A 12,460-nucleotide genomic window follows, 5' to 3' on the forward strand; every position below is an offset into this window, starting at 1 on the left:
TGGAAAAAACTTTATGTCTTCAGGACGCGCTTTAGAGCGGTAGCGGGCATCTCCCACATAATTATTATCACCTTTGTTTAACAGTGACTCGAAACAATTTTTAGATACCGCCGTGTACCCTAGTACCACAATTTCTCAATTTCGAAGAGCCTCTTTACGACAAATATTTCCGTATTTCGGTAAATACTGCTTAACTTGGCGCTATGCGCCGTGCACACACGCTTGCACGCGTGCTCTTCTAGTAGAAGTTCACGCCCATGTTCTAGTATAAAATGTTCCGGCAAAAAGACAGAGCAGAGCCGTGAAAAGACGACGGCGTATCGGTCACGCAACCGGGAATCGGCTCTAGACACTTCTTTTCGAAAAAAAAAAACCAAACTCGATATATAGGTAATGTGCATTGTCAAATTAGCCGTTCCAAATAACGCATGCTTTCGAAATACGAACGCGAACAGAATCGGCTCAGCGGCAAAATATTTGTGTCTGCAACGACAAAAGAAGCAAAAGCAGACACTTTCAATTTAGCCAAGATAAATATAAGCATTATGTCAGAAAAAAAAAAGCCAAGCAACTCTGGTGGTATCGGGATTCTAGAGAGCCCGACCAGCATGACAATTGATGGCCGACAGCGGGCGTTTTCAGCAGAGACACGAGTCCAATCAAACAGTGCGGCGGAACAACGAAAACGGTTTGAGGCAGCCGCAACCACCATAATAAAATCTACTGTTTTCTTAGCGACAACCTCTTCACACGCTTCCAGGATAAATCTAGTTATACCTACGTACTACACATGCGATGTCTTGTGGGCGAGAAGATTAGGGGCACTGTATATACACAGGCGGACTATGTTGTTGTATACCCACAGTTGTCGTTGCACTTCTTATAGAAGAAGGTCGAAGGTGTTGAATGCATGACTGCGGCATTATTTGTGTCTTATAAAACGTGGAGAAAACAAACGAGCAAACCACCTAAGGGCTTGTAATTTTATTGGGTTGGATTGCAGAGCGACATTTATGTAATGATCAACAAGAGAGAGAGAATAAGAATAAAAGAAAGGCGGGGAGGCTAACCAGGGCTGAGCCCGGTAGGCTACCCTGCACTGGGGAAGGGGAAAGGAAAGTTAGAGAGGAGGAGAGAAAAGTCACTTTTTCAGCCGACCGTAACAGTTCGTTTATCGTATATAGTATATTCGTTTATCGTATAGACTATCAACAGCACATTCAATTAGTCATTTTTTTCAGCCGACGTAACAGTTCGTTTATCGTATATCGTATATTCGTTTATCGTATAGACTATCAACAGCACATTCAATTAGGCAAGTTTATTTATTCATGTTTATAATATTGCAGCAACATGCCCACTACAAGTCAGGATGACTGTACCACAACACGGACTGTTTTACCGCGTTATCCTGTTGGTGCTTCCGACCTCACTGGCCCTAATTTCGACACTTTCGCCCAGTCGGTCCGTGCTTTGGGTGATAACCCCACCAAACAGCGACGAGACGTGCCCTCACGGTCAGCCATCGACCCTCTAACCCTTGATCACCAAATCATTCCTTTTGCAGTGTTCTTAATATGTAGTGTTGTGTATCGTCATGAGTCCAACCCAGTGTTTTTAACATGTAGTGTTATGTACCGTCGTAAGTCCAACCCATATGGCCTAAAATTTCTGCTCAGAGCGCTGGACATCCACGCTCCAGTGTTCAGCAAAAGTTGAATACTAGAGCTCGGAACTCGCTCAGTGCCGGTCAATGCGTCGGACATACTTACTTCCGGTCAACTAGGTGTATCGCCTTTTCGGGCCTGACATGTACAATCGCGCTCAATATGACTTGCAACATGGGAGCGCGTGCCCTCACGAGTTAAGATTGCGCATGGCGTCAACCTGTTTTCATTTCACCAACTAAATGATATGTTCTTATTTGGAATCATCCCAAAATGTGAAAACAGCGTTTAGTTAGGAAATAAGCGCTAGTGGAAGCCATGAGCAGTCTTTGAACTCGTGAGGACACGCGCTCCCGTGTTGCAAGTCATTGAGCGCGACTGCACATTCTGCGCGCCACTATATAGAGTATTTATTTTTTTTCTTTTTTAGACAATACAGGTCTTTTATAAAAATGTTAGGACAGTCAGACCCTTGTCGTCCTCGCAAAACGAACTCTACGCCGAGGCGCACAAAGTTAGCCGCACCGAAATTTACATTTAAATGCGCAATTAACGAAAATTCGTTAATTTTTTTTCATTATTAACTTTAGAGCCGTTGTTTATATGGAGGAGTTGTAGGACGTGGCACTTTATGACATGCCATTTTTTTTTAAATGCGGAAAACTCACGTACTTTGAGATAATCGCCAAAATTCAAGTGCTCGACCTAGGTAAAAGCGAAACTGAGTGCACCGGTGTGCGCAGGAAATCCGTCATCCCTGTCACGTCAGGCCGCAAGCTCACGTGACACCTTATCGACGCACCTTTTTGAAAAGGTGCGTCGCAGCAGAACATGGTCAGGAAAAACGGCAAGCCGTCTCAAATAACCAATGGGACCGCTTATTCTTGGCTTTTGGTGTCTTATGCTGATTCGTTTCTTCGTCAAACTCGAAAGAAGTGCAAAGAGCTCGAAATAAACAGCGCAAAAAATGGACGGCCACGGAAAAGAAACGCACAGGACAAGCGCGTTTCCGTGGCCGTCCGTTTCTTGCGCTGTTTATTTCAAGTATGCACAACCAACTGGCCCAGTCAGCTACTTTGCAAAGAGCTCGAGAAGTAGCGCCGCAGTAGCTACCCCCTAGTTTTAAGCTGTACAGTGAAAGAAAAAGTGGAAATCGCGGTTTTCTTGGGTACAGCGCGAAGTAAACAGATAACACTACACACCAAACGCAAAGAATAAGAGGTCCATTTGGGTATTTGGACGAGTTGCCGTTTTTCCTGACCATACTCTGCTGCGACGCACCTTTTCAAACAACTGTCACGTGAGCTTCCGGTCTCACATGACAGGGATGACGGATTTCCTGCGCACCCGGCGACACGGTGCGCTCAGTTTCGGTTTCACCTAGATCGGGGCTTTGAATTTCGATGGCTATTATCTCAAATTGCGTAGGTTTGTCGCGACTTTTAAAAACTTGACCTGTCAGAAATTGTCACGTCCTACAACTCTTCTATATAAACAACGGCCCTAAGGTTAATATTTAAAAAGTTATTTATCATTTTCTTTTGTTAATTACTCATTTTGATGTAACTTTAGGAGCGGTAAAGTTTTTCCGCCTCGGCGTAGAGTTCGTTTGCGAAGATGGCAAGGGCCTGACTGCCATAACATTTTTTATTTTAAAAGTCCGTATTGTTTTTTACAAAAAAAGCACCCTGTATACGTACGTCACTTGTGAACCCTGGCAACGCCGCAAGCCCCCTTCTGCACAGCCATCCAGCACCCTATGTCCTATAGATATCCCTGAATAACAGTTCCGTGTTTCCTCGACTTTCTAGGCCACGTCCACCGTGGGAAATGAATAGGTTGCGTTCGCGACAGATCACACCACACGGTTTTGCCCTCACACTGGCATTTCCTACCGTTTGTTTCACCGACGTCGCTTTCTCCTTTATGAATCCTTTGTGAATTCTCCTTTGTGAATTCTGCATCATGGCGGTCCTCAGCAGCTGCTTAGATATCGCGGGAAGTACTTCCGGTTCCGTGAAGTTGACGACATCATCCGTGGGGACTGCTTTAATGAAAACAGCTTATCATTCACAGACGAACGAATTGACCGAGCGCCTGAGCCGAACGGTAAACTCAGATGCCGCCAGCGTGTGCTTCAACTCATCACCGTGACTGGACAGCTCACTCGTGTCGCTTACTTCTGCGTATATTGTTTCAAGGCGTAACACCGACGGTTATTCGCCGTGTTAAGAAGAAAAAGATGCTTAATGACGAGAGGGAGGAGAGGTCGGCCTGAGAATCTGGTTTTTAGCCTGCTACTCCTCACGGTAATAACGGAAAAAGGGAGAGAAAGGGGGAGGTATGATGATAGGTGACTATGGTACGGCACAATGAGTCACTGTACACATTGTCCTGCGTGGAGACAGGACACCCGCGAACGTTTTTATATCGTAACACGTGCTCTAAAGACGAGCACCTAAACCTGTCTTGCTTAGAAACCTTAACAGGCACCTTAAACTCCGTTGGGAGTGGTCTACATGTTCCCAAGCACCCAAAAGCTCCTCCTCCGAAAAGGGTCGGGAGTCCAGACGACCTATGTCGCACTTAAGTGACTGTCTTTCGGTCGCGTATTGAGGGCACACGCACAGGATGTGGTGAAGAGTCTCTGACGTCTGACATACACTGCAGTTAGGGTTTTGCTCCTGTCCAATGTTACAAAGGTATCGTCGTGTATATGCAGCACCCAGCCACAATCTATGCAAAGTGTTTCCTGGTCTCTTCTTAACCGGAATGGAAGCCGAAAAGCATGACCAGAGTCAAGTCTATAAAGGCGTTCCTGGCGATAACCAGGGTCATTCCATAATCGTGTCATAGATGTTTTCATAGACCTAGACAGCAAGGCGTTGATGTCATATCGGGAAAAGTGAAGTTTGGTCCAGACCCTCCGTTACCGCTGGGCACACTTTTTCCATCGGCAGTTCTCTTGCTTACTGAATATGCCAGTGATGTATGTCATTGCTCGAGCCCGTGCAGCTCGTCAGCTTGCCGGCGACTTCCTATACATGTTGCAAGAATTCCACAAAACTATATTATAATAGCCGGCAGAAGCGAGTACACTTCATACCAGGCTCTCTTGTGCTCCTCCGGCCATCATGCCGCTACGTCGGCTTATCAGATAAGCTTCTCTCTCATTACACAGGCGCATACGAAGGATTACGCCAACTCGGCGTCGTTAATTACGAGATGGCACTCACGGACTCTGCTTCGTCGACCTCCTCGCTGAAGACAAATGTTTTACATGTTTCTGGACTAAAACCCTATTGCTCTGCTAGCTCGTCGTCGTCGTCGTCGTAGTCATAGCATGCGCCGCCAGTGCGTTTCCACTGCCGTCGAGTGATGTTGCGGAGCGATGCGGACATTGATAAATGTCCCGCATTGCTTCGTTCCGGAAAGCGATGAAGACGAGGATTGTAGGAAGCGCTCGTGCACCCTTTAACCATCTTCCTGGTCATTTATAAATGCCCTGTAAACATACATACATTTCGTCTACTTCTCCGCTCGTCGCAATCTGCTTTCGAGGAAGTGAGAGCGAGTTTTGTACATCTTGCCGACCCAAAACCGCGGCTTAAGTTGTGACGGCGGCGGCGGCAACGCAATCCTGAACGCAGCGTTCATCGCACGATTGCATGGAAAAAGATCGAGCAGAGGACTACGTGGCTTTCGTTCGCATTTTTTTTTTAATCTATGCATACCGCAGGCAGTAGCCTGGCCCAAGCATGAGTGAAGTACAAAAGAGAAAATATAATACATGAACGGTATATTAAGCGTGTAAAATTACAGTGCAAAGAAAATGGAAGGTTAGGCTAAAAATACAGGACGTCCATTACACAGTGTTGCATAGCAAATGTGTTACACACCAAAGTGTACGTTTGCCGTTATTAACAAGTAGTTCTATCGAAGTATAGGCAACAGCTAACCCTGGTAGTTTATTCCAGTAAGTGATGGTGGTAGGAATCGATGAACGCTCGTGTGATTTTCATCCAGCTCCGTATCGCACTCGCCAACGCATGCCCTCCAGCTCTGAGATAGAGGCACCAGTTTTAAGCACGTCCTAATGACAGTAACAGCAACGCACGTTCCCGCCGCTAAGTCTAAACCGCCAGATTGCCACGCTTCGAACACTCCTCAGCCATCTCTCTCTATTTTCTTTTCTTTTTTTCCGTGTTTCCACAATTCGCGCCCCACAATTGGCGGAAAGCAGGTTTGGAAGGGAAGTGGGGGAGGTCACGCTGAACTGTGCGAAACATCCGTTGCTATGGTGCCGTGGGCACAGTCCATGCCGCCGGTCCGGCTTCTCAATTTCGGTTGGTTTGGTTGGCTTACGTTCTTGCGCTCGCTCTCATTCTGTCGTCTTCACCCCTACTTTGTCCGGACAGGGCGTTGGCGCTCGTTCCCTTCGTGTGGAAGCTGCCCTGGCTCCCGTTCAGAGCTAACGACGGCTGTTATCGCGGCGGTTCTCTTTTGATGCCCATCTTTGCTTGTGTCCATCTCTATAATTTATCAGTTTTACTCATATTACACCTTATAGCGACCGAACGTTACCCGCCGCGGTGGCCTGGCGGTTATGGTGCTCAACTGCCGACCGAATCCCCGCCGCGGCGGCCGCATTTCGATAGAAGCGAAATGATAGAGGCCCGTGTACTTCGATTTAAGCGCACGGTTAAGAACCCCAGGTGGTCGAAATTTTCGGAGCCCTCCACTACGGCGTCCCTCATAATCATATCGTGGTTTTGGGAAGTCAAACGTCAACAGATTATTATATTATTCATTAGCGGCCGAACTGTCTATATCGCTCAGTGTCCAGCGTAACCTTGGAGAACGCTGAGGTGCGCCCAATTTTCAGCGGTGCTTCCACTAATTGTAGTTGGATTGAAAGTTCTCGCGCCGAAATTTTCGTGCCACGGAAGAAGGAAAATAGTTAGGAGAAAGCACGATGCCAGGCTGCTATTGTCTCAGCAAGCCCTTCTCGCCGCCCTTTGTGGTCCTCTGTAGGCCCTGTAGAGAACGTGCCCTTGACGTCTACAGGATAGTGTCAAGATACTGCTTGTTGCGCGCTACCCTTCATTGGCACATTCGTCGATACCACGGTTACAATCTATACCCGCTCCACTCGGTCGCCCGTTTACTTTGTCACGTCCATTGCGCATGATCAGTGGATAGATATTACCACTTGCGTATAACGAGATGAAGGCCTATTTTCCAGAAGCTGTTTCATTTTTTGTTCGCTACTTTCGCGGCCTATATCGGTGCTACAGTTGTACGAAACGTCAAGCATAGTGGTAGCTGGGATGATAGCGACGCCCGCGGCATATGCAGGTTTTGAGAAGGCCGGAGCTTTTTGAGTTGCTGTTCTTCTGCGATGTGCGTTATCGCATAGGCAAATAAGCAATACGATTTTCGCATGACTGAGGAAATCTTAAGCGCTCGAATTGAACGCCGCGTGAGACACCTAATTACATAAAGTTGTAATTACTGCAAACATCGTGTGGCGTCGCTTGCATGTAATCGTTTAGCACGTAATCGTTTTGCAACAAAGCGTTAAATGGTCACGTGTACGGCTCCGCAAAAATTGGAAAAAAATTTCGGGAAATACAACTTATTTATATGCTTGTTCTAACTCCGCTCGCAGCCTATCGTTTCATTCTTTTAGTCAGTAGAGGGCGTCCATATTCAGTAGGCTTTGTGTTACGAGTTACGAAGTCAAGAATTAAAAGATTATGTAGAATGCGCTGCTGCAGAGACAAACAATGTAGTCAAAGAACTGCTCTGATATTTTTGCGACCATATACATGGAGACCGACTCTGTGCCCTGAAGACGTATGTTGATTACTGGCGACGCGTTTTTTTATTTGGTTCCTGTGACCAGGAATCAGCGCAAGACTAGAGACAAAGAGCCAACCAGCCTCTAATGTACGAGCGGAAACTAATAAAGGCCGTTTTTAAAGAAGATGTCTTACGATGGGCTCTACGATAACTTTACCGACGAATTCGCCACCAGTAAAACGGCACGCTAGTTAATGTGTATGCGAAGATATACTACGTTAATACACTTTTGGTCACCACTTCCCGTCTGTTAATACACTTCAGCTTTCCGCTATTGGTCTCTTAATTCACTTCTGGCTTCCGCTTCCGGTCTCTTGATTCACTACCGGTTTCCGCTTCCAGTCTCTCTGTTCGCTCTTTGTTTCCGCTTCCGGTCTCTCGAGTCACTTTGTTTCCGCTTCCGGTCTCTTTATTCACTTCTGGTTTCCGCTTCCGGTCTCTTGATTCATTTCTGTATTCCAATTCCGATCTCTTGATTCGCTTCTGGTTTCCGCTTCGGGTCTCTTCATTCCCTTCTGGTTACCGCTTCCGGTCACTGGATTCACTCCAAGATTTGGCTGCCTCCCATTACGGCTTGGCTAAGGAACGCCTCTTAGACGATTTTGGCCAGAACTGATCGCCGACATCCCAGGCATCATACTTCATTGCAGAAAGTTCGTGGAAATGTCGCAGGAAGACACGTACCGTAGTGCGCATAGGAACATTGAGTTAAAGACGAAGAAGCGAAACAACTCCACCGTACTTGATTCCAGACGAGCGCGTTGGATCTGCTGCCTCTTTCGTTTTTCATTTATTTATTTATTTATTTATTTATTTATTTATTTATTTATTTATTTATTTATTTATTTATTTGCAATAGCCACTGTGCAAATTTATACACTAATGTAGTACTTGTGGCGTCTTTTTTTCTTTTTTTTTTCTAGAAGAGCCAAGTCCACTTTAACTGAAACTGAGAAAAAAGCAGTTTCTTGACATTGTGTTCATGTCACCAAAATGCCTCAAATCGATATTGCGGCTGAAATCTTCATACCCCACTATCGTTGGTATTCAGAATCGAAATTTGGGATTTGGCTTATATAGATAGGAACATTTCATTTGGTCTTGAATTAGCTCGTAAATAAGCCTAAATCGCAGCGCAAGAAAGATATACCAATATTTTGCGACAAAATTAACACCATCCTTGTCCTTTGTTTTGAATTGAATTGAATTTTATTGCTCACATTTTTTTTACGGAAAGTTTGCATACACTGCGTGGACCCATAGCCATAGGCTAGTTTGGGTTCACGCAGTGTATAACCATAGAGAGAAATAGATGAAAAGGAAGAGGCAGGGAGGTTAACCTGGTGCGAGTGACCGGTTTCCAAAGTACGTATAACCATACACGCAGTGTATAGTTATGGGCGTAGTGGCTATGACTAGACTTGAAGATCTGGTGGTTCTTCAGGCAACAGGCACACCATTCTTGACTGTAGGCAGCGTTTTATTGCTCTTGGCACCTATTGGAGGCCTTCAAAAATGCTTCAGCTCTTCTTCATAGCTCGTTTTATGCCGTGCCGTTTCGCATCACTACTTCTTCCTCAAGGAATAGATCGGTGTTCAGTTGTCTTCTATTTCAAATATACCGTCTTGGAGAGAAAGAAGGACATGATATTGTAGCGCAAAACTCAAAGAACACTAAAAGGCACAAAGAAGTAACAAAGTCGGCCTCTTACTCGTTCTGCCCTACCACGTAATATCCTTCAGTAAGTACCAACTCGTCCAAAAAGAAACTAATTGTGGAACGAAAGCCCGGATGGAAATCAGCTAGGACCCAAATGAAACATATTGGATGCGATCTTTTTTTTTTGTCACGATTGTTGACGCAGCGCTGGTTTAATGGACCTGGCTCAGTTTGATTCAGACAGGTGTAAGATTTGGCTCATTTTGTATTCGAAGCTGCATTTTTGAGCTCTCGTTATAATAAGAATTTCCCCATTTTGATTACGATTGTTTTAAAAGTAAAATATACTTAGGCGCACTTTACGCTTCCGTGAAATTTAGCCTAGTATCGGTTTCTGGATTTGGCATTTTAAAAAAATTGGCCGCGTATCTGCGTGCTTCCTTGCAAATGTCGTCGAAAGACGATAGTCTTCTGCCGGCCGTACTACATGAGTCCTCCTCTATGTTGAATCACCGCATCCGGCTCATAGCGTCGTATTTGCAGCGCAGCCCACAAAACACTAGCATTTTGAGCGCAGCCTACGAAACACTAGGGTCTTTAGAATAACGTATCTACGTATTTCTTAGTAAAGGAACACACCACCTAATACTTACGTATTGATGTGGCACCTCATATATGCGTAACATTTGCTTTTTGACAGACAAACAGAAAGATAGATAAAAATTTTTGCGTTGAAGTTCCCCAAGAAAGACTATCGTCTTTAAAAAAAAGAGAGGCCACACTTGTATTTCTTGACGTGCAACAAAGCTGCAACATCTGCTACGAAGATGCATTTCACATTCTTAATATGTCTGCTTCTCTTGCGAGACAACGTTTTCGGTCTTTCAGAAATACAACGAAGAAAGATACATGGGCAGAGCGCCACGCTATGTATGTTGTCTCGCATAATAATTCTCTGTCTTCATGAAGCCCGCTTCCTTGTGCCGGCAACGACGACGGTGGAGCTGTTATAATTAGCACTAGCTTTTTCAGAGCACTCACGGTGGGAGTTGCGCTTTTTGGCGTGCTTCAACAGCTCTGTTTATGGCGTCGGCCTGAATGTATGAATAAGCTGCTGATAGCTCATTTTACTTACCTTGTGGAGATGCATATGCATACAGCTGTCTCTCTGATTCCTCGCATCTGTGTGTCTCCTATTTGTGTGGCGTAATTCACGGTTCGTCTCCTACGCTGGAGGCAACGGAAAGTGAAGTCCTCTTTCTGCAGATCTTTAGCAGCGTCCAATTATGTTAACGAGGTTGGACTTTGTGCAAAAAAAAAGACTCAGCTGTATCCTGTGAAATCTCGCCCGTGCACCGTCCACACGTGCGCTCTTGTACATAAACAGAGAAAATCTTGATATTCACCTAATTAGCGCATTTGATCGTCAATTAAGCGGAAAAGTTCCAGGCCTGCCAAGATGGCGTGCGATACTTAATTATTTCCTTAGGAGGAACCGTGATGCGCAGGAAAGAGAGGAATTAGTTGCGTTTTAAAACTTTCACGCATACTTTGATCAGATGTTTCGCGTTTGTATTTTTCTATGTGCGTGCTACATATTAGTCTCACGTTAAGAGCAACATTCGGCATTTAAAATTCAAGGGGAACCCTAAATCAGTGAGAGCCTGTGGGGCAAGTGGACTTGGCTATAGATCTGATTCCGTTCAGATAGGGTCCGAGTGAGCACGGCTTAGTTGAATTTTACTGAGTGTCAGTGAGTTCATTTTATATTGTCGATAGGGAGCCTAATCACATCTGCAGGCATTTCCATAAAGTTGTTATCTCTCTCTCTCTCTCGATATATATATTATATATCTATATATATATATATATATATATATATATATATATATATATATATATATATATATATATATATATATATATATATATATATATATATATATATATATATATATATATATATATATATATATACACGCTTCATATCTCTGCTGACCCCACTCGCGGACACTGATAACGGACACTGCAAACTCAAGAAAGCTGAGACAGCAGAGTCATACAAGAAAACAAGTGAAGAACGCACACGCGGCGGCCGTACTTATCGTGAGAAAATGTATCGCTTTTTCGCGCTTATCGTCCGAAGTGAAACACATGAGCGCTTGTTCTGCCACCGCTGTTGCAGTCACCTAGTACATGCTTGCAGCCAATAACACTTTATCTCTTTCTTAACGTTGCAGACCACAGGCGGTAAATCGTCACAGACGCCTTCGTCGGCATAGCCGATGTGGACACCTGACCAGGTTGGCCGAAGGTTCTTCGTGGCCACGTTGTCGCTGCATTGTCAGTGTTTCCACAACATACAAGGTGAGAAACTTGTATTACCCAGCCCCTATTTGAATTAAACAAAATCCGCAGTTTCGCCGTAGTGGCGAACCAATTAATGCGACAGCAGCACATTGAAATACTATACCAAGTAACGACTAACATGTTTAGGGACGGTTGGGTTCCGCTTTGTGCTCCCCAACTGCGGGGTGCTGTCGACAAGCCTCCGGCATTGAGCTGCACGTTGTCTCACGCGCAGCTGCACGCCGTTCCTGCTTGTGGACACGCATGCGAGAGCGCTTTTTCTTCAGCGCGACTAGCGTTTCGCTGAAGCTCTTTGGTCGGCGTTGCGACGAAACGCGACGCGCCTTCACGGCGTTACTGTGCGCGCTGCTGACGCGAACGGCGCAAAGACGACGTGGACGAACCAAATGCGCAGCCCGCACGCTCACGTGCTTTTTTAATTTTTTTAACTGACGCGAGGCCGGCCGCAAAGACGAGGTGGACGAAGTACACGCGCTCGCATGACCTTGGCTGAGCTGGAAGGTTAGATTCACGCAACAAGCCATTTTTCTGGGTTTGTACCTGGGCGAGTAATGCTATCGCTGAGACGAAGGCCTTCACGTGGTGCTCTATCTCGGTACACTTCTATGACATTAATGTAATAGGCCCTTGTAGGTAGCGTAGTTCAGATTGAGGAAACCTTAGATGAAACAAACAAAGAAAAAGCAATTCGCCTCCACTTTGTTTCTCTTCACTGCGTGTAAGCATTAGTGATGCAATGTCCGCAAACCCACAGTAACAGTAAAAGTAAAAAAAGAAGTCATCGAAAGACACGCTGCATATACACGCATATAAGAGATTTCGGGAAGTATTGCACGTATTACGAGAGTACGCTTCAGTAACAAAAGAAATATGAAAGCACGATATTCGTTGTGATGTT

Source organism: Rhipicephalus sanguineus, chromosome 3 (assembly GCF_013339695.2).
Source record: "Rhipicephalus sanguineus isolate Rsan-2018 chromosome 3, BIME_Rsan_1.4, whole genome shotgun sequence".
NCBI lineage: Eukaryota > Metazoa > Arthropoda > Arachnida > Ixodida > Ixodidae > Rhipicephalus > Rhipicephalus sanguineus.